The 18,354-nt window shown below is 44.1% G+C and overlaps 2 non-coding genes across 2 annotated transcripts; both read right to left on the bottom strand.

The window, feature by feature from the left end:
• Positions 1 to 15,088: 15,088 nt before the first annotated feature.
• Positions 15,089 to 15,160, bottom strand: TRNAQ-CUG (transfer RNA glutamine (anticodon CUG)). Its single transcript has one exon. It is a non-coding gene; the product is annotated as a tRNA-Gln (tRNA).
• Positions 15,161 to 15,165: 5 nt separating this feature from the next.
• On the bottom strand, positions 15,166 to 15,237 carry TRNAE-UUC (transfer RNA glutamic acid (anticodon UUC)). Its single transcript has one exon. It is a non-coding gene; the product is annotated as a tRNA-Glu (tRNA).
• Positions 15,238 to 18,354: the final 3,117 nt, after the last annotated feature.

Here is an 18,354-nt window from a genome sequence, read left to right as displayed (position 1 = left end):
GATGATCTGTTTTAGGTGCCAGAACTGCTCTTTGGTGACAATGGCGCCAGGTTTATTTCAGAAAGCAGCTGTTGACGAATGCGTGATTGTTTGGCTGAGTTTCACATAGGGATGTTATACAGCGAAGCTACATTTGACTAGAATTCCAGGATTCTATCGCGTCCGTCGACAGAAAACGATCATCATCAATCGCTCATACCCCCGTAAGTAGGCAAAAAAAGCAATGGTGCTCATAGCCCCGTTAACTGGAGGCGCCTCCAAACCAGCACTTACATGAACCTGATGCATAATAACCGCATGTTTCCGGAATTTCCGCATCTTTCCTTACTCTGATGCCAAATGTAAATTATGTGATGATAGAGGAGCCATCCTAGGGCCCTATAACGTAAAACTATTCCAATATGTTTCTATTCCAATTTCCTGACGTCAAATTTGCGTAACCGCTGACGCAAGCATCAGGTGGTCATCCGTAGGGTTGTCTAAGCAGACCGATCAAACGCTCTTTTCGTTCATGGGAGGTTACTTTTGTTTGCTTGAAAAACGAATAACATTGCCTACACTGAGCGGCTTGTCTTATCTAATTGGCTGACAAGAGGCGAGGAGCACGCTCAAGTGGAGGGGGATTCGATGGGGCCGAGCCACTGCACTGAATATCGATAACTGGATGAAGAGGGTGGTGCCGGCGTCTGCGATTGGTCCGCTTTCCCTTACTTAGCTGGCGGTGGCTAGTCGACAATCGCGGCGGCATGCAACGGAAGCTTAAGAATGACACTAAAACGGATCCTCACCAAAGAATAGTTGGCAGAACACGGTCGTAAACGTTCCGAAAGTGTTCGAAAACGTGACACGGCTACGCAAAATGTTTTATTATACGCAAATAAACCCATGCTCTCCGACAGGTGCGAGTAGCTAGTGCATCAGCGATCAGCAGCAGCCATCTTTTATTCCTTTTGGAACGGGGCAGCCAGCGGTTATTCAGAAGAAAATTCAGTTTTGTTCGGCATATTAATGCATCTTTGACGCGTAAACGTCACTGACGCGGTGAATTTTTGCAGTTTTGTGACGTCTCGTGACAGGCAGGTGAAGTGGGTGCTGCCCGAAAACTTTTGACCAATATCCGAGGGCTAGTGCCGAAAAGGCGTCGAATCAGAAATAACTATTTTTCTTTTGTTCGGTCAAATATTGCATAATCAGTGTGTACACGTCATATCAGATGGGGAGCTATCGCGGTTTTCGTGACGTCGCGTGACCTACAGTAGAAGTGGGGGTGGCCCAAAAAAGTTTTTGACCAATCGCGGAAGGCTGATTGCAGAATTGGAATAGAACTGTTTGGAATAGTTTTACGTTATAGTGCCCCTAGACCATATTCTCTGGAACTGCGAAGTAGTTCAGAGGAGAATAGGGGCGCGGTGGAGAGCCGCACTGACTCGCTCAGATGCCCAGAACCAGCTTTGGGCCATCCGGCAAACCCGTGAAGCTACCCAGAGACAAGGTCTCTCTGCTGGCCCCGGCGCGGCCTAGACCCAGGCCATCCATTTGCAAGATATTGAATAAAGTTGTCACACACACATAGTCCCGTAAGGCGGAGGTTACAAAAACATAGGAAAGTGAAGCGAACGGTGCTTACATTCTTTGGAATCACGCATACAACATACAGAACAGCATACGTTTCAGTAAAAAAAAGAGGCTGAAAACAAGCATCTGAACCACATAATTGATGATAAGGACCTCATGATAGCAATGCAAAGCATGTAGCGGTCCCCGTATACGTTTCCCGGTAAAGATTACTGCTGCGCTTGCTGCCGTGGTGACGCCATCTTGCGACGTGGGTGTGACATCCCTAGCCTTTCCTATATAAACTTACCAGCCTAGCAACTGATATCAATGTTGTTGCAGTACCGCTGTGGGCGGCGGCGTGCTGTCAAAATTACCATTACTGACATTCCGGCCATTACTCTAAAATAGCACTATTACTATTACTCCAAAACCATAAAGCATTCCATATACCCTTATCAGCAGTTGTAGCAGTGGTCTTCAACAGCTTCGCTGGACATTCGCTTCCGCAGAGCCGGGATGGCGAGCTTTTCTTTTTTAAATGAGAAAGCATTATATGCCCCATTTCGAGAAGGTCCAGTGGCGACGTTACCAAAACATGGTACCAAAATGGCCGATGGTGCAAAGAGGACAAACACGTCAAGAAATGCTCGGATTGATGTCAAACTTCTCAGTGTCTTACGCAATCCGGCATCGTGTCTTCTCCACGTGCAAAAGCTCACACAAAGCTTTTGATGCTGTGCGGGTGGTGGTGGTAACAACTTTATTGAGACTCTGCTCAGTTGTGATCTGGCAGGCCCGAGTCCTAGAATGGCCCCTCACGAGGAGCGACCCTTTCGGCCCAGGCAACGAGGGCTTTTTGTACTTTTTCTTCCGGCGTTCTCAGCTGCTCTTCCCACGTCTGTTGTGAGGGAGCTGGCAGGAGCGACCTGGGAGGGGGTAAGCCCTCGCACCCCCAAAGAATGTGATTTTGGGTAGCCAATGTTTGATTTGTGCAGTTTTGACATATTGGGTTCCATTGCCCGTTGGTAATTATGGCTAGCCAATGTGGGCTGGGGAACGATTTAGTTTGGATTCGACGCAGGATCGAGGCTTGCGCTCGCGTGAGGCTTGCGTTTGGAGTTGGGTAGATGCTGTGCGGTTCACCGTCGTCGTTGTCTTCTGTCACGCGCTAACGATCGTTGAATACGAAGTGGCACCGCTGCGCTCCATGTATCCATTTATTGGCCAATTTCCCAAAGTAGGTAGGAGCCACATACGTGGCAGGAAACAACAGCGACAAGAACAACACTTTCGACGCCAACTCATGAGCGTATATAATGAGGTATACCACCGCCGTCACGTCTCAAAAAAGAACGCCGTGCAAGTTTACGACGTGCACGACGACATGCACATGAATACCTAAGGGGGAAATTTGGAGCACGCTTAAGCATCACCTGTAGTAGTGGAACGCGATATCATTTAAAGATCCCTGACTGCTTCTCATGCTTCCAGGCAACTGCAGCTTAAGTAACTGTAATGTTTATCGGGGAACGCTATAGGCGAACGCTGGAAGCAATGCGGCCTCTTGCGTGGGCCGATCCCGCAGGTTGGGAACAGCCGCAGCAAAAAAAAAAAAAAAAACAAAAAACAAAAAAACACGTCATTTTAAGCTTTGTTTCATTGTTTTGTGCTTGTAATATTTGAGTCTAACATTTAACAGAATGGGCATGCGCTGTGGGTGTTCTGTTTCATGACGTTCGTTCGTGGGCTGTCATTCTCAAAATTCCGAGGAATAGCTTTGTCAAGAATGTAAGACAATATATGCGCAATTTTAGTGACAGATTGGTGTGGCAATATAACCCGCATATACCGCATGTCATATAGTAAGACATGGCATATACATATACCTAAATACATACGGGAACATTCGCGCAAGGGGACGCCGGCACCGGACGCCGACGCCGACACCGCATTTTCTGCGACAAGGGGCCCTTAACGATATCGTGTTAGAGCATTCCACCAAAGTGACTAGAATGCTTTCGCATTCCCACACGTTATCAGTCTTAATTGCCTCTCACGAATTTTTTTTTCTTTCCGAGGGTTAAAAGTGGGCGTGGGTAATAAGCGTGGCAATACAGTACACAGTAGCCAATGCAAACCCCCAGACAGTACATTTCCACATGTACCTTCTCTGCATTTTTGTTAACGACACTATTCTTAATATCACAGCTCACTACTGCCAACTTATTTAACAGTTGCACAACCAAGCCGAAGATGGAAGACAAAGATACATTTTTTCTGTCTTTGTCTAGGTCTCTGGCCTGTTGAGAGAGAGAGAGAGAGAGCGAGAGAGAGAGAACAAGCGGTTGATAAGCTGAATCAGAGAGAAATATTTCTTCTTTTTTCTCCCAAGGAGGGGGGGGGGGGCTCCTGAGTTCAGAGAGATAGAGAAATAAAATAAAGGAGAGTTAAACAGATACGCGTCCGGTTTGCTACCCTGCACTGGGGGAAGGGGTATAAAGATGAAAAGAGAGGGAGAGAGAGAACGCAGTTTAGCGCACCTTTAAAGGTTCACACCGAGTCTACACACGGTCGCCAAGACCTGCCGACTTGAGGTACCGCAACAACGCTTTCGTACGTAGCTTTCTGTGCCATCGACGTGCACGGCCATGGCCCAAGGACCTTCACGTACGAAAACGGTCTAGAGTCCAGTCGGTCCGGAGAATTTCACGCTCGATGTCGTACTCGGGACAGAGTCATAAGATGTGTTCAATCGTTTCTAAAGTTACACAGCAGTCGCAAAGGGCCTTACCCCATTCCTATGCGGAACAAGTAGGCCTTCGTAAGTGCCTACTTCGTAGTGCCGCGAGCCAGAGGCGGCACAACACTGTCGCATCAGAGCGGGAAACTTTCGATAGCACATGTAGCATTAGGGATGGATCAAGTCTATGAAGATGACACTTCGAGAGTTTGGAAGAAGACCAGTATCTGTGTGTCATAGCTTTAGCCCCGATATGAAGCTTTCTTGCAGCGTCGGTTCTGAATAAGGAGATTGGAACTGGTCGGGCTTACAGATGGGCAGACCTGGTGGCTTCGTCGGCGATGTCATTATCAGCAATGCCGGTATGTCCAGGTGACCACTGGAATATAATTTGATGCCCTTGATCGATAGCTTGATGGTGGTCTTATTTCATATGCCAGCTACTCATGAGTCCTGTTATATGGGACATAATTCAGATTATGAAGTTCTGCCTTACTGCAAAAGATGGCCCATTTCTCAGGCGTCTCTTGCAGAAGGTATTTGACGGGAACACACAGGGCAGCAAGCTTTGCTGCCGTTGATGTCATGTGTAAAAGTTTGAATTTCATTGTAGTTTGCGTAACCGGAATGACAACAGCACCTGAAGAGCTTGTAGATGAGACCGAACCATTGGCATGGGTGTGTATTTGGTCCCCGTATGTCTTATTGATCGATAGTAGCGTCATCTGTTTCAGAGCATTTTTTGGTGATTGACCTTCTTTACATCTGGAATACTTAGGCGCAGCTGAGGCTCTTGGAGACACCACAAGAGGAATGAAGGCCTTGCCGCTGGTGTGTATCCTGATGAAAGACGATGTGTATCGGTGATGATATGCCATAAAACGTTGAACGAGGTCTCCGCGAGGGCAAGAACGCTAAGGGATGATCGGGGACGCGGGAAAGATGACGGATGTCCTAAATCCAGATAGCCATTGGCCTTTGCTGCTTCTCTGGCCTAGTTTACCAGCTTGCGCTGGTCCCGCAAGTCGGATGCCACGAGCTCGGACTCCCACGATTCTTGGAGGTCTTCTTGCAAAATAAGTTCATACCAACTCGACCAGTCGTGTGTTAATGAATTTGCTAAAGGATGACAGTCACTGCACTGCAGACGCCTTGTAATTGCTGGCATCTGTACTCGAACAAGTCAGACGTGCTTAAAGTATTGAATGTTTACAGAGCGAATTTATTGTGCAATGCTTTTCCCTGGCTGTTAGCGTGATGTTGTAAGTGCATGCAGAAATGTACGGTCATTCGTGTGGATGGGGCAAAAGAGCCCATGGGAAAAAAATTCCTGCAACCCATGTGAGCTTTTATTAATATACAATGGATACAGTCCTTATTGGACGTCAGTCAATGATTACCGTAACACTGAGCCAGATGATAAACAAAAAGGCGATCGTCTTACGTGGCGGACGGACTGTTTTCCTCGTTCGGTAAGCATAGAAATGCATGCGCATTTAAAGAACTCACCTCCTATTAGTATGTGCGTTACGTTGATGCACAAGCGAGCATTGCTGAGTGTCTTGGCAATGGAATATTGCAGACGAAGGTAAGATGCCAATTCAATAACAAGAACCTGAAAACAAAACAGGAATAAAAAATGCGCATCACCTGATAAGAACACAAGCAAAAGCCTTAGCATTGAAATGCCTAGGTGAGTGCAGTTTCTCTGCAGCGGCATTCTTTATGGCCATACAGCAAGGTCCTCATTGATACAGCCATATCTCTCTCTCTTATGAGCATGCATGAAAATGTGCGCGCACCAGACAGAGAACGAGGTGCAAGACAAACAAGCTTGCGACATTTCATTTTGGTGTTCCACACTCTCTGAAGGCTTGCAGTAACTGAAATGACCGCTGTCCAACCTACGCTTAACTATGCGTGCACAGTGGACTTCCGTTATTCGACCCTGACGGGACTGACGAGATTGATCGAATTATCTGGAGGGTGCGATTAAAGAAGCTGCAGAAAAAGATGTCGACGGCGCTTAAGCTTCGCCTTTAAGAGTGGAACACGATAGCATTCGAAGATCCCTGACTGGTTCTCACGCAGCTTATTGCAGCTTATGTAACCGTAGTGTTTACCGGTAAACCCTTGCGGCGAACGCTATGCACGAAGGCGAGCTTTCTGGTAGAAAGAAACGTGGCCTCTTGCTTTGGCCGATCCCGGAGGTTGTGCACAGCCGCGCCAAAAGATAAATCATTTTCAGGTTTCTGTTACTTTATCCGCATTTTTAATCTTTCAGTCTGAGAAAATGTAATATCTTCTCAGATGGGCGGGGGGGGGGCTCTAAACTTAATTATGAGCGGAAGAAAGCTTCTCAATTACTTTATTATTGGCCTAAAATATATGCAGATACCGGGAACTATGGGAATCAACGTTTTCATAGCTGCACGTGACATGTCCAGGAATTTCGGACATCGGTCACTAGCACATGGCCACCTGTCGGTGGCGGGTGCTGTACGGTCACGTCACTCAATGGGAAACGAATTCCAAAAGTTGACGACAGAGCGACGCTTTTTTAGACACGCAGGTCTTTTCACTTAAACAATCAGTATGTTATTCTCTAACTATACGTAAAGTTTGGTTTTAGTGCAGTAATATTCCTGGGCTCAATGACCACTTTAGTGAAGCATTCAAGACTCCATACTCCATACTCCATACCGGGTGTTTAGGCAAACATTTTCTCATTTTTTTAATTGCCTGTGGCAGATAGCACAATTCCAGTCTATGAGCTCATAAATGTTCTCATAAATGAGAACATGTTCTCATAAATGTTCTCATAAATGTCATACCAACTAGCCCCTCACCGTACGCTTCTAGACTATGAGCTGGTCTACACGAAAAGGCGGACATTACTTGCTCAAAAAAGTTAAATGCATATTCAATTAAAAAGAATTCACTCATCAAGTTTTGAACTAATTAAATTATGGCACACATTACAATTTACAAATTCTAGCCGAGTTAGCAAGGCGGATCCACTTGGAACAAATTTTCACGATGATACTAGTTACGAAATATTAATTCCCGAACTTTGCGGAGAAACGCAGTGGTGTTCCAGTTATTTTTGTGGTTCAAACCACAAAACGAAATTTTGGTCAGAAAGTAAGTGGAACGACAGTGCATTTTCACCGCAAGTTTGACGGCGCATATCTTGTAAATGGTGCTATCCACACAATTCTTTTTCAACTGGATAGGCCTTGCAGTCTCACCCGCTAGAATATGTAAATTGCAATTAGGGTAATTAGTTAAAATTTTCATTAGTCAGTTTTTGTTAGTCGCTTATGCATTTCAGTTTTTTGTGCAAGTAATGTCCGTTCTTCGAGTAGACCAGCTCATGGACTAGAATTCTGCTATTATCTGTGACAGGCTACTCCTAAAATTTTTTAAAGTGTTCGCTGGAACACTCGGTATAGTAATTCATACCATAGACACGGACATTCATGAATCCAAATCACTAAAAAGACGTAGTGTTCATCGTACGTGTGCAGTTTTTATTAATTGTGCAAAGTTCCTGAGGTTAAAAAGGTACTTTTGTAAGGCCGCCCTGCAGTGAAGCCACTTTACGTGGGCGTGTGCCTTTTGAAAACATCAGATGCTCCAAAGCACTTGAAATTTGCAGCGCTTCTACGTAAAGTAGCATGTGAGTAAGGTGAAAGCCTATCTCGAAAACACCACGCGGTAAACAAATTCTTTCAGGTGAGATTCGCCTTATTCAAAATTTCACATCCACCGATCCGCAAAACACTCGGGTAATGCAGTGAAAGCAACGCACAGTGTAGAGCTTCGAACGAACAAGGTGAAACAGGTTTCTCGGTAAATAATGAAATGAATAAAAAGGCAGTTTCGACATGATTATTATTAAAGAGAAACAATGACCACGCTGGCAAAAACGAAAAACATTTCGAGTTACCAATGTCGTGGAACATGCGAAGTAACCCCGACTACCCAGATTCCTGGGTATGCCTCACATGATTGGGGACGGGCAGCGTTAGGGGGAGGAGACGGGGGGCTGGGCAGGCCCCATACTAACACAGAATTCTCGGGGACGGAGTCTTTTCTGCTTCTTTCTCCTTTTATTCCCTTTACCCGTTTCCCCAGCACGGGGTAGCCAGCCAGTACTTACACTGGCAAACCTCCCTGTCTTTCCTCCCCTTTTGTCTCTGTCTCGGGGAGGGGGGGGGGTGCACGTGCCCGCTGTGCCACCCCCTGACTACGCCACTGGCGGTGACTATAATATTACGGCTACGACGTCAAAAGGATTTTTGTTTTGTACTCCAGTAAAAAACGTTACAACCTGTTCCATTCAGTTCTGTTACAACATGGGCCGATACAGAAGGTAGTGTTACACAACGCCTACGTATAGCGTTAGCTGCTACGATGTATGGACTGGAAGAATGCGGGCCGATCCCGAAGGCTGTGCAGCCTAACATAGCGTCTCGAAGCGCTAGCTGCCGCGAGGGAAGAAAGAATGGGAGAAACTGGCAAGTCCCACGTTATAAGCAACTTGTGGCTATTAGATGTGATGCACGCGAAATACAGTCGTAAGTCGGAGCCGATTGGAGACTGGCCTTGCGCATACGTTCTCCTTCGGGCTATGCAAGGAGGTATAAACAGATTGCTGTAGTGGAAAAAAAGTTTGATCAGTGCATCCAGACTACCACCATATTAGGAGGGGCACGATAATGCCTTACCGTTTAGCGAAGTAAAAGTAAGTGCTTTTTTTCACACTTTCGAGTTTAATGCAGCTTATTTTGCCGTACAGATGATGGTCGATGTGTATCTTTGTGCTACTGGTTTTAGCGTTAAATATAAGTTACCGCAGTGCTGCTAATAAGGCTGTGCAATTGGAAGGTATGGTTTTGGCCCACGATCCAAATATTGTATTACTAACCGAGACATGGCTACGGAATGTTGTTTTTGATAGCGAATTTGTACTGAAAAAATGCAGAGTGTGCCGTAAACATGGTATGGGTTGTAACAGCGCACACAAGACAGGGATAAGAGAAAGAATAAAACGACGACACAGCGCTGACTCTCAACTGATTTTTATTGAAGATATGTCTAACATATATATATACATATATATATATATATATATATATATATATATATATATAGGAGCCATTTGATAAAAACCATGACATGCAAAAGATACAGATATGCGTCGAGGAAACTGTGACAAACGGACATAATCAAAATTGACATAGGCAATGCAGTTCCTTGTCATAAAGAGCGATAGAAGGTTCACTGATACACGCTTTGTCCCTAATCTTTATATTGTGAGCTTCGGCGATTTTCCTTGTCAATTGGCTTGCGTGTTTAAACATTACACTAGTTTTCTTAAATTCCGGGCGACACCCGCACGACTTGCAATGCTCCGGGAGATGAAGTGGCGCAACCCCTTGCAGAGATAACTCATGCTCCCGAAGTCGAGCATTCACACATCGCTTCGTTTGTCCCACGTACTCTCGACCGCAAGATAATGGGATGGCATATACGACCTGCTTAGCACAATTGATGTATCTGTTCACATGTTTGGCAGTGCATTTTCCTTTCCCTTGCTGTCCCTTCAGCAAATTATCAAGTAACGGGCATATGCGACCTATCTTTTGTTTCGCAGAAAAACGAACATCAATGTTGTACCTTGAACCAACGTTCTTAAGCCCGTGCGCTAGCTTGTGTGCATACGGTACAACTGCGTTTTTTCTTTTTTCTTCTAATTTGGTTATAATACCTTGGTCATTTGTGCTCTTGACGCCGCGAACCATATTTTCACTCACAGATGAAATGATCGCTTCGGGGTAACCAGCGTCCAGTAAACGAGTTGCCTGATCAGAAAATGCAGCCTTCGTCATATGAAAACACGACTTTTTTAAAGCAGCATTTAGAATAGACTTCGCTATAGCCCGCTTCACTACTTTGGAATGACCGGATTTATAGTTCAATATGGGTTTAACCGACCTGGGACCATATTTCAAGCACACATGAAATTTACCAAAAATTATTCTCAGGTCAAGAAACTGCAGTCGATGGTCCTTAGGCACTTCGAAAGTAAAATCAATGCCCATGCCGTGCTGCCTCAATAACGCTAAAATTTCATCAACACCTTCGGCGTGAATGTCTCTGGTAAAAAATAAAACGAAATCATCAACATAGCGAAAAACCCTATTGGAAAGTTTAGCAAGGTGGCCCTCTAATTGCCTATCAATATAACCTATAGAAAAATGTCACTAATGACAGGAGCTACGCACGAGCCAATGCATACCCCCGATTTTTGTATATACAGACCCCCTTTCCATATCGGGGGTATGCAAAAATCGGGGGTATGCATTAGCTCGTGCGTAGCTCCTATCATTAGTGACATTTTTCTAGGTTATATTGATTCAGCGCTGTGTCGTCGTTTTATTCTTTCTGTTGTCCGTGTCTTGTGCGCGCTGTTACAACCCATACCATGAATCCCAACCAACTGGCCCAGCTCGCCGTTCTGATGCAGTATATGTTCCGTAAAGTTCGAGATAGAATAGGAGGAGGCATTGCCGTTCTATTTCAGAACAAAGCACTGGTTGTAAAATTACGAGATGCTCAAGCCGCAGAAAGCATCTTCCGTAAAGTTTATATTGGCCGCATCAGATATACTGACACGTGTACGTGTTTATTTTTTTTCGCGTGACCCCTTTTCGCCGTCTAACAAATATTATTGCTCAGCGCGGGACGCACCCGCATGTATAGGAAGTTTCTCGAACGTTATCGATGGTTCTATCTGCTGTCTGTTGTCACTGAAAGTTGTGTAATCGTGTTTGCATGTGCGACATGAATACTGTAGAACTTTCTGGAAGACACGAGAGTAACAGCGACCACTTTGGAACCTTCGATGACTCATGTATAAAAGCCGACGCGCTTGACCGGCAGATGAGATTTTCGATGATCTCCGACTGTTCGTCGCTATCACTGTGCTTTGAGTGTAACTTGCTTTTGTGGGCACAAGTTCGCTCAATAAAAGTTCGTTTCGTCATTCACAGATTTGCCGCTGCAATATTCACCATCAATACTACGTGACAATATTCCTGGTGTTGTTTATACCCCACCGAAGTCTTCCTTCATTGTTCTTGTAAGACATAATTACCTGCATTGTCCCGTGAAAGGACAAGATAGGTTAATCGTATATCATGAGATTTTAACATGTCCAATATGAATTCGGAATCATTTTCATCTAGTAAGTGCCAAGCTATGGACTCTGAAATCTTGGCTAATATGCTTAAATACGATCTCACGCAAGTAGTTACTGATCCCATTAGAATAAAACACTGCTCAATATATACCCTAGATATATATCTTGGAATTGGCAATATAAACGAAAGCATGTCGTGCAAGATCACAAGTGGCATATCCGATCACAAGGCGGTGGTACCGGCACTAAGTGGAGTTACACTTAAACAGAAGAGGGCGATGAAACATTGTCCTGATTGTTATAAAGCAGATGGATCAGGAATTCATGCTCTGCATGGCTTTTCATTATGGCAATATTATTACGAGTAATTTTACTGTTGATGGTATGTGGCTTCGTTTTAAAGGTGTAGTTCAAAATGGTGTTCAGCGATTCATCCCTTTTATATCTAAATAGTTGAAAATCACAATCATTGGATCAAAAGAGAAATTTTACAGCTGAGGCAAAAGTTGAAACGTTTAAAGAAAGAAGACGAACAAGGTCAGCAGTCCAATTTTAAAAGCAAAGATTGGTGAAATACGCGAAGAAATAAAAGAAGAATGTTCTTGTGACAAAGAACATTGCAATAAGAAATTATAAGCAGTTATTAAAACAAGACCAAGCAAACTTTGGAAGGAGATCAGTCCAGGCACGTGCTCTACCGACATATTTCTTTTAAACGGAAAATTAGTGAGTGACGACCCTGCTGCTCGTATGGCATTTAATAACCATTTCGTTATTGTATACGCAAAAGATAACGACTGGATTCCATCCCTTAATGTAATTCTACCTGCGGTGTCAGATCTCGTCATTTCTGATTAAAGTGCTTTTTTTACATTATTTTTTGCTCTGGATATAAAAAATCTGTGGGACCAGATGAGCTACCGGATGATTTCCTAAACCAGTTCGCAGAATGGTGTACAAAATATTTGTGCGTGTTGTGCACTGAAAGATCCCTGAAAGAAGGTTAGTTACTTGAAGACTGGAGGATGTCCAGAAATAAACCTATACACAAAAGAGGTGACAGACCACAATCTGAATATTACCGACCAATTTCGCTAACCTCGAAAGGCTGCAAAATTTTAGAGCACATAGTCCATAAACACAGATGCGCAGCATTGGTTTCGACATGGATATTCAGCTAGCACACAACTGGTTCAAACCATTCAACATTTTGCTACAGCATTAAGGGAAGGAAAAAAGGCAGATGCCATCTTTATCGACTTTGACAAGGCTTTTAATAAATAATCTCAAGAAATTCCTTAATAAATTGGAATATATTCTAAAAAGGGGAAATTGCTATCATGGATACGAGCCTACCTTTAAAATGGACAACAATTTGTTTCCTTAAATGAAACCAGTTATGGAAAATCCCCGTTTATTCTGGCATCCCTCCGTCCTCGGACAGCTTTTGTTTCTGTTGCTTATTAATGATATTGTCGGCGAACTTTCTATAAATGTGAAGTTGTGGGCTGACGATTGTGTATTGTACACGGAAATATCTTCATCTAGAGATCAGATTAGGATGAATAATCAATTTGGCGATGTCATTGCTTGATGCCAGGATTGAAACATAAAAATTGAAAACACAGAACAGTCTATAACCATAAATACATGACTAGAAATAAAAAAAAGATTCATCGCAGACGATTACGATGCTCTCTAATGCGAAGTTTGAGCGCAGCTGTGTGCGTTTTAATTTAGCGATATATTGGCTGGCGCGGACTATCTGTCTCGTGCGGCACGTTGCAAACGGAGCCAAGTGAGGCGCGACTGCCTCGCTAATCTGGCTATTGCTAGAGGCAGCGCGTGGGTGACGCGTGGGCGCGACTCACGGCAGCCGCCGCCGAAAAATCTACCAGACCACGCGTGCTACACTGGCGCCATCTCGTAGTCAGGTCTCTATACAGGGTGTCCCCGCTAACTTTATCCAGAGTTTAAAAATATGCGAATCGCACGTAGCTGGACAGAACCGAGGTAATGTCGTTTGCCGTCGGTCGGAGGTTGTCAGATTATTTTTTTTTCGTTCCGCCAAATTAGATAATAATTATTAATTAATTAATAAACTTCTTAAATATTATAATTAGACGACAAGTGTCAATGAGAAAATTGAGAAATGAGGTACTGCTTTCTGTTGCTCAATGCGGGCTACAGGAAAGTGTTTTTCCGAGAGCGAAAGAAACCCTCAAATGCTGCTCGAGGTAATTTGCGTGTATTCGCAGGCTACTTTCAGGCTCGGAAAAACATTACCCTCCCACGTATTGAGCAACAGAAAGCTGTATCGGGAATTTGTTATGTCGCTCTACAATTTTCTGATTGACACTTTTAATCAAACTATAATTTTTGAGAAGTTGAATAATTAATTAACGCTAATTATATGATTCGGTGCGATGAAAAAAATAATTAGAGCATCTTCGAGCGACGGCAAACAACATTACCTTAGTTCTGTCCAGCTACGTGGCATTCGCATATTTTTAAACTCTGGCTAAAGTTAGCTAGGACATTCTGTATGTGGACGCTGAGATTACATACTCAAAAAAAAAAGAAAAGAAAAGAAGGAATGTCATTTAAGTAACATCACCTATTGTTAACTACCTGAACTAGGTATTTACGACTGACAGCTCGCTTCAGCGTATAAAGAACGCTACTATTTGTTCGCTTTAAATAAGAAATTTGAGGTTTATCAAACTCAGCTTAGCAAACACGATACGTTGAGTTTTGTGGGAAAGCGAACACAAAAGGATGATGCTTGCTATCCGAGAGAGGAAGGCGTATACGGGGGAAGGTTTGACCATGCACCGTCGCGTCTCATCCCTGAGATGACCCTGAGTCTATAGTGACCCTGACCCTGAATCCCTGACCCTGAGACCCTGACCCTGAGTCCATGACCCTGAGTCTATAGTGAGCTTATCTTTCTAATCAGCCACCGGTGTTCAAGCAAAAGAAAATGATAGCTATACGATATTCGCTCCGTCAACCGAGTTTTTCGTGTTCGCCGGTAATGCTTTCCATTATTATTACGGTAATAATTTCCTAAAATTGTCCGTACATTTACCTAATCTCCAAATTCCTAATTATTACCGAAATGGTTGAAATGCTCGCAATATTTCTACTTTTCTTCTGAAATTGTGTGGAACCTCTTACTTTAATATTAAAACTTTACCTTGGATTTCTATGTAGTCCTTATTATTTCTCTTACGTCCGCTTTCCTTAAAGCTTTTATCCTCCGGTTTCCTACTATACCGCCTGTTTCTTGTCCAATCCTCCGTAGCGGGTCAGTGTCATTAATTCGAAGCAACCGAGTATGCAAGGAAGAGAAACAAGAGACACGGCTGGCGGTCGCGAAAGACATATGTTATTTTTGAAAAAAAAAAAAAGTCACGTAGATGTGGTCCTTGTTGCTGTAAATCGTATTCAGAGTCACTAATAACGTAAAGACAAGCGCGGGCGGAGCGTAAGCTGTCAATGAAAAACTAGGCGAAAAAGAAGAAACAGACAGGAAGGTAAAAAATAAACGATGCTACATTGAAACAAATAAAAATGACAGGTCTCACCGAGATTTGAACTCGGATCGCTGGATTCAGAGTCCAGAGTGCTAACCATTACACCATGAGACCGAACGTTCCGACGCCGGGAATCGAACCCGGGCCTTCTGGGTGAAAGCCAGATATCCTAGCCACTAGACCACGCCGGAGACGGCGGGGCGGGAGCGAGCGCTCGAAGCGGCCTCCGTTCGCGGACGCCGTGCTGCGTCGCTGCACGGAAGTAGTAATTCGTTTGCTGGTTGTGGCTACGGAAATAGATGCGAGTGCTGTGCTGCATAATGTGCATTGCTGGGAGACCTGCAGCTTTGGTTCCGCTGGCGCAGCACCGAAGTCCTCGCGACAAAATATTTTTAAAAATCTTTGTTCGTGGTTCCTCTCTCATAACCGCGAGTTCGCACGGCCAAACGATTGAGCTACGGGAAAGAAAAAAAAAACAACTTTGGAGGCTGAATGCGACCGCGCTGCCGACCTCCAAACGACACTGTATAGGCGATGCCGAAGTACCAGACGTGTCTGTGGGCGGCTAACGCTGTCGCGCGTTCTCAAATGGGTGGTGCTGGAACCACACGCGGCTCCCTAGACGCATTTTAACATATGTTGTAGGTTTATTCTTTGGCTCGCATGCAGCGTTCTAGCTCGACCTCTTCCTTATAGAATTTGGCGAGGGATCAAATACATGAATAATAACTGCATTGCCCTTGCCAAAGATGTTGCAAACGAATGCTTGAACGCTACGCACTGTCCAGACAAGTAAAATATGTTTTTTTTTTCTCATAAAAGAATATACTCGCATGTCTAAAAAATTGTGTCCGAAATAACTGATGTCAATGCTTCCATATTTTCTGTCTATATAATAGGTGAAGAAAACATCACACGAACTTCAGAACTATATCAGTTTGAAACCAGCAAAGTAGTGCACGCCACCTATCTGAACAATGTAAAGGCCATGAAATGAACAAGTTTAGGACGAATAATTTAATGAAACTTTGTCATTCAAAAACCTTGTTTACATTTTTATACATATCCAACGGCCTTGGAAGAATATCAATGACGCTGTCCTTTGTTACAATGTATTGCGTAGGAACAGCTGTCACCGGTCGTGTATTTGTGAGTAACTGCACCGAAATTATTGTCGGAACAGATAGGACATATAAGAAGCAGGAGTTCTACAAAATGTACAAGGGCGAGTCAAATGAAAGTGAGCCGATGCGAGAATATGACAAACGGTGTACTTTATTTGAAAGTAGTCTTCGTGACCATTTAGGCATTTGTTCTGCTGACTAACCAGCCTCGGGATTCACGTCTCATAGAACTCCTTGGGTTGCTGCTTCAAAAAGTCTGTACCTGACTCTTACACGTCATCGTCCAACACGAATCTGCTTCCCTTGAGCTGTTTTGTTTTTTTCGATTTCTCCAAAATGTGGAAATCGCAAGGCGACAGGTCTGGCCTGTATGCCGGATGTTGCAGCATTGCATTGTTGCAGCCAGTTTTGTATTAACCACATCAGCGACATGGGGACGGGCAATGTCGTGGAGCAAGATGATCGCATTCCTCAATTTTCCACGTCGTTTGTTCTTGATTGCGACAAGTAGCCGATCCTGCGTTTCATAATATTGGAGACTATTGATAGTCTCTCCAGGTTTAGCAAATTCGATCAATGATGGCCCCTAACGATCGAAAAAAAAAAAAGTCAACAACACCTTTCCGGCAGAAATGATGACCTTCGCTTTCTTTGCATGTGGTGAACTCAAATGTTTCCATTGTATGCTTTGCCGTCGTGTATCAGGATCGTAGTAGTGGCACGATGATTCATCTCTGGTCACAACTAACGACAAAAAGTCGTCACCTTCATTGTGATACTGGATTAGATGAGTCAAGGCAGCGCCGAACCTCTCCGTCTTCTGGCAGTGGTTCAAAATCTTGGGCATCCATAGCGCATGTAAGAGCCGATAACCGAAATGTTCCGTATAATGGCATGAGCCGAACCGTGACTGATGTTTACATGCCCTTCCAATTCATCGATACTTATCCTCCGTTCTTGTCTGATCAGCTCATCAGCCTTTGCACTTGTGTTGGGGGTGATTATTGCACGATGGCTTTGGCCTGGTCTTGGATCGTCTTTGCAACTTTCACGTCCTTCTTTGAACCGTTTGCTCCAGTGCTTCCCAGTGGCCAATGAAATGCAACGTTCAACGTACACGGTAGCCATACAGCGACTAATTTCTTTTTGAGATCCCACCTTCAGCTATCAAAAACCTCACGACACCACGCTGTTAAACTTTTGGAGCGTCCATTATGTCACGCAACCATGTTGAACCGAGTGTATGATAGCATTAAAGAACCTTTATGCTCACACCTGCGTGTCACTTTTGTAAATGAGAGATGCCTTTCTGCTACGCGCATGCCTATCAAATGATGAACCGAAGCATTATCGCGCGGGTTGAGTTAGCTCCCTTTCTTTTGACTCGCCCTCGTATATTGGAAATGCGAAGATGCAATGGAATATACAAATGCGATTGATAAAAAGGAAAAAATGTGTCACCGGAAACAAAGTTCACTGGACGCATACACAAAACCTCGCAACAAGATATTTAAGTATACTGATAAGTCTCCAATAAATCTATGTATCTAAGAAAAAGTCACTGTATATAAAGCGTCAAACAAGGCAAATAAACATGTTGCGCAACCAAAATTCAGAGATCAGAGAATTTCCGGAGTGGTTGCGCTCAAGCGAACGCGTTCCGATCCGCCGAGTCCCCGCAGTGATGGCGGCGAGCGACCAAGCATTGTTTCTTTTTCTTGTCTGCTGGTCAGAAACCGTCCAAAACTCTGCCAGGTGAAAATCCACTCGGCAAGAGAAAAACGAACGCGCACCGAAGTGCGCCGCGCGGTGGTCCGGGCAACGCGAGGAAAACGCATGCGCTCTGTCTGGCTCCGGCAGCCCGCTGGCAGCGAGAAAAAAAAAATAACATTGAAGAGGCTGAATGTGTCGTCGCAAATAAAAGTCAAAGTAGAAAAATAAATGAGAACTTAGTTACCTTTGCTGGCTTTAGTGTGTTAACATGGATGCTTTGGCGCGGATGAAAAGAAATGTTGATATTATTTTCTGTGACATGACGGCAAAAATGAACCACCACAGCGCTTCGTCTCATCGTACCTCGCTGCGTGCTTTGTCAACTTGTCTGATAGTGTGTTGATTTGGGTTTTCTCGTTTTATGGTCCGATATACGTGTTTAGAAAAGTCAATGAACCGTTGGCGTCAAAT

Source organism: Dermacentor andersoni, chromosome 3, assembly GCF_023375885.2.
Source record: "Dermacentor andersoni chromosome 3, qqDerAnde1_hic_scaffold, whole genome shotgun sequence".
NCBI lineage: Eukaryota > Metazoa > Arthropoda > Arachnida > Ixodida > Ixodidae > Dermacentor > Dermacentor andersoni.
This window is presented reverse-complemented; position numbering and strand designations above follow the sequence as displayed.